At 35.0% G+C, this 4,913-nt stretch overlaps 2 long non-coding RNA genes across 3 annotated transcripts; both read right to left on the bottom strand.

Annotated features, from left to right (window-relative positions):
• Positions 1-453: 453 nt before the first annotated feature.
• Positions 454-2,539, bottom strand: LOC145640899 (uncharacterized). 2 transcript variants are annotated; one of them, XR_014115000.1, is made up of 5 exons: positions 1,583-2,539; positions 1,332-1,484; positions 1,133-1,239; positions 871-943; positions 454-793 (listed from the first exon to the last, which is right to left on the bottom strand). It is a non-coding gene; the product is annotated as an uncharacterized LOC145640899 (long non-coding RNA). The 2 variants fall into 2 exon arrangements; XR_014114999.1 differs by having other exon boundaries at positions 1,133-1,484.
• Positions 2,540-3,118: 579 nt separating this feature from the next.
• Positions 3,119-4,267, bottom strand: LOC145640898 (uncharacterized). The gene is made up of 2 exons (XR_014114998.1): positions 3,766-4,267; positions 3,119-3,372 (listed from the first exon to the last, which is right to left on the bottom strand). It is a non-coding gene; the product is annotated as an uncharacterized LOC145640898 (long non-coding RNA).
• Positions 4,268-4,913: the final 646 nt, after the last annotated feature.

Genomic DNA, 4,913 nt, shown 5'->3' with positions numbered 1-4,913 from the left:
CAAGCTTAGCGTCAGGCGCTAATCAAAATTTTAACGCGTTTTCTAAATTCAGATAAAATTTAACCGTATAGGAGGATAAAATCGTATTTTCCTCAAAAACACTCTTTTATTCTGATTAAAGTTCTAAAAAGTCAACAAAAGTCAATTTGTCAATGCTTATTGAATTAGGAATGAAAAGAACCTTCTAGAAGAATCTAGAAGAATAAAATCATTCCTAATTGCATTAGGAATGATAAATCCATATTAGGCCCTCCTCTAGATCATTGGGCCGCATATAAGGCTCAAACCGGGCCCAGTTTAGTTACTTGGCCATAACTTCCTCATTATTTATCAGAATTTGGCTTATAATATATCGTTGGAAAACTCTTTTTAAGCCCCATCCAACTACACCATTATTGTACCCATATTATGGACCATCCAAACTGGATTGGCTGTTTTCTTAAAATAGGTTTTCAAAAACAGAAAGAAAAGAAAGGAAATTAAAACTATCCGCAACACTAGACTTTCCACGACACTTTCACTTCATTCGATTATGATTCGACGTGAAAGGTACTCATCACCGGGTTTGGTTTTAGGGAGACACAAATAGGTGTCTACAACATGAGGACTATGAAGATGTAAAGGATGAGTTTGAAAGTATCATTTATGGTAGTTTAGATCCTGATGAATTTGTAACTCTTACAAACTAGGAGATAACAGTTGACTTGAAGGTACCGCACTTCCAAGGACATCTTTCAATTCATTCACGTCACACTATGCATTGTCCAACAACAAGAGCATTAGGAATGTTCCCCTGTAAATGTATGAAACACACCTTAATCAACCAATTTCATCAATTTCACACATCACACAAACAAATATAACACTTACCACACTAAACCTCATAGTGAATCTCCTGGCAAAGAACTGAATACATGCCAATATAAGAACACCACAGTATGTGCTGCACATAGGAGGGCGTAAAAATAAGTATTGGGGTAAAGTAGTTAGCTCAATCCTCTGAATTATATACTAAAATAGAAATAAAGGAAATCACCAACAATAACAAAGAAAACTCATATCACAACACAGTCTTATATAATCCATAAACATCATCCACAATATCAACCATACAAAGGAAACATGTGCTTACTTATCCCTAAGCTCTAAGATCTCCACAGTACACCTTCTCCAAGATTTCAGCTCATCAGTCTTTCATTCTAGGTCAGCGAGTTTAAAAAGGACGTCGATGCCACTGACCTGTAGATTGAAAACAAAAAAAAATACATTACCAGATAAGTCATTGCCAAATTACATGTTTCTTTTAGCATGCATGACATCATTATTACTACCAGGAGATCAAACTGTGGCGCATGTGTGGTAAACGGGTCAGGGTACATAGAATCTATCATCCAAATCTTACGACCCTTCATGTCTAATGCTAAAGACCACTAGTGTGACTCGTTAGGGGAATCCTTGGGAACCCCAAGCACCGGGACAAAGACCTGATAATTCACCATGTTAATGCCAAAAATAAAACTTTAGAAAATGTAATTCAGACACTTATGAACCAACTATAGAGCAGGGAGAGTAAGTAGCTCACCGCTCGAATCTGTGATAGGTTATAGCTGAGTAGAAGTTTGGCGTACTTGTTACAAATGAATTCTTCTTTCCCTTCGTACAACAGCGGTTGATTCTACGGTCCAAACACAAACAAAGAAAAACAATCAAAGTGTCATCAATTCAGCAAATATATATGACAAAATTAAGGTGAAGTAACCTATAAAATAGGAAATTTTTTGTAGAACCACCCTAAAGATAGGGTCATTTGTGAACAACTACCCATTTTTTTAATTTGTTTAGAACAACTACCCACAAGTTTGAAAACGTTTGGGTAGCACTACCCATTAACATTTTCTGTCCAATTAAGACGTTACAGGAGTCCACTTTTTTCACTTTTGCCATCCAATTAACTCTCCCAATTTGTATAAAGGTTTTAATTTACCTCAATTAACCTAATTAGGGTTTTAATTAGAATTCATTTTAGGGTTCACGAGTTTAGTATTATTTGGGGATTTTGATTTTCAAGGTTTGGGGTTTTTGCTTTTTTTAGCATTAATTGGCCATTGTAATTGATAAAAGTGGAAATTTTGGCCAAAATAACGTTTTAATTGTACGAAAAACGTAAGTGGGTAGTGCTACCCAAACATTTCCAAACCTGCGGGTAGTTCTAAACAAATAAAAAAAATGGGTAGTTGCTCACAAATGACCTATCTTTAGGGTAGTTCTACACAAAATTACCTATAAAATACTAACCGAAAAGCTTAGGTCGAGGAAAATACGCTTGCTTCTATTCACAAAGTCTTTATTGGCCCATTGCTTGGTGTATACCACATTGGCCATTCTTACATAATCAGTTGATACCTGCGATTTATAGTGAACCACTTCAAAGCAATCCCTCTAGTTCGCTTCCATGTGGTCACACTTTATCAAAACAATACAAGGCCTATAAAGCATCAAAATAGCAACAAGCACCAACACATTACAATTTATAATTAAAACCAAGAAATAGAGGAAATAGCAAACCAACACACATTTCTGACTTACCTAAGTGGATCCTTAAGATCCTTCCACCGCTTAGCAAACTGGATCAACCGTGCCTCGAGGGTTGTATGCCTTCGGGTGTTTGACACATTGGTGAAAATGGATGATAAGGTTGCCTCTCACTACTACAAAATAGCTAATATAAAATGCCTTAAATACACTTTATAGGACGCCTTAGAGGCGTTCTTCAACAATGGAGCCTTGTAAAGTTTACAAGACACCTTCAAGAGGCGTTCTATATTCAATACAATATAGAACGCTTACCTTTGATAAGTGTTTCCGATGCTATGTACAAAATAGTTCCTAAACAAGGAAAGGGGAACGCATATCTTATGATAGGCGTTTTGTATACCTATAAAAAGAGAACGCTTATCTCAAATAACAACTCTCTTTTCATCATATTTTTACAAAAAAAAAAATTAAAAATGTTTTTTTACAAAATTATATGATTTCATAAAGAATTAGTTTCAAATTCCAAAAATCAAAAGAATATGAATGAAACAAAAATGGTGGTAATTTGGTACACTGTAGTAGATTAGATCAAAAGTAAGAAAACTAATGTTTTATTATTAAGAATTCACAAATTGACTAACAAATTAAGATTTCAATTCAACTCAATAATAATACACGTATATACATAGCAACACAAATTTAAAAAAGATACAAATCTATATATTATAATCAAATTCAAAGCTTAATTTTAATTATTTTATATCGTTGATGACGAAATCAATCTATGTTGTACCGAGCTTCTTTGCTTCAAAACTTAATTATGTACTCCGTAAGTCTCTGCAACAACAAAAGTTTAATTAGATTTCAAGTTTTAGCTACAGTATAATAAAAGCGCAACAACAACAGTGCAATAATAAAAGTCTATGCAAACAGATTCGGTAATTTTGAAAGAAAAAAAAGTTATTGAAATTTTTTAAGAAAGAACAGTAATTAGTAGTATAATTGTTGAAAATTCATATTCATTTCATACCTAAATTTATCGATAAAACAAAACTGAATCTCCCAATATCTATCCTAAAAACCGTACTGAAATTACAGTAGAGCAAAATAAAAATGACGAAATTATTAGCACTCTTTAAATCATAAAAACAAGAACTAATAAAATCTCAGATCTAAAAATTGAATAAAATAAAATAAATTTATACATTGCTCATAATAAGTGTTGATTACCTCCATATCTCTCGTAACTCGAAGCTAAGATGCTCTTTCCGAAGTAAGACGATGTAATCTAAACAATCCGAGGTGGTGGGCATGCAACGATAGTGATGTAGCTTTTATGGCAGTGGTGGTGGTAGTGCTTGTGACGCTTAGATTTTTCCAGCGAATAACGACTGTGCTTGTGATGAGATTGATGGGAATCGCTTGCCATATTAGAAATTCGAGGGTTTTGATCTGGGAATGGGAACTGATTTCGCCACTTGAATGGAAGGGGAGAAAATGAATTATTTGGAGGGTGCAAAGAGGAAGTAGATAGAGAAAAAAAAACCTCTAGATAAGAATTTGTTGGAGATGGAAGAAAGCATAGAGAGATCTGAATATTTATTGAGGAGGAACTTTAGAGATAATGGAGAAAGAGGAGGCGGTAGAAGCCCACAAGGAACTATTAGGAGGATTAGGTTTTAAGTAGTGGGGGTGGTTGAATAAAATAAGAATTGACAAATCAAGTGGAACTGTTAACATAGAACACCGTTCTATAAATTAAATCCATGTTTTAATTTATTTATATTTAAATTGCGTTGAACTAAATTAAACCGTTCTTCATGAGCGGTGTTCTATTTGATTCAACATAAAAAGTTGTCCTCTAACAAAGGCGTTTTATTTACTTTTAGAGGACGTCTGTCTAACTTAACTGTTGTGTATTTTGTGTTACTTTTTCCACTTTTTGTGGTAGTGTCTGTAGGTTTGACAACCCTCTTATCCGTAGTGCCTTCCCTTTTGCCATTATCATCTTCTTCCTCATCAGATGAAGAATACTTTGCCAAACTGCATTCGGCATCAGCTAACACGGTTATTCCCCTCGAACCAACCAAACCCAGAACTATCTTCAGTCCGGGATCCAACTTGTTAGCTTCCACTTTATTATCAGAACAGCTATGAAACTCCATCCCATTACCCCCTCCAACCTCTAAGTCAACCCCCACCTTGGATTCTTCCCCGCCCTTCACCTCAGCCCCATCCTCTGCATACAGTGGATCATGAATGATGTGCTGAAACACATGATCCAAGTCCTTTTCACCTGAAAATGTATCAGGAGAAGAATATTCCCCATTTCCATCCCCACCTTTGTCCAGTTGTTCCTTCTCCAACAAACAACTGTC

Source organism: Chenopodium album, chromosome 7, assembly GCF_948465745.1.
Source record: "Chenopodium album chromosome 7, dcCheAlbu1.1, whole genome shotgun sequence".
NCBI lineage: Eukaryota > Viridiplantae > Streptophyta > Magnoliopsida > Caryophyllales > Amaranthaceae > Chenopodium > Chenopodium album.
Note: the sequence above shows the minus strand (reverse complement) of the source record. Positions and strands in the feature narration are given on the sequence as shown.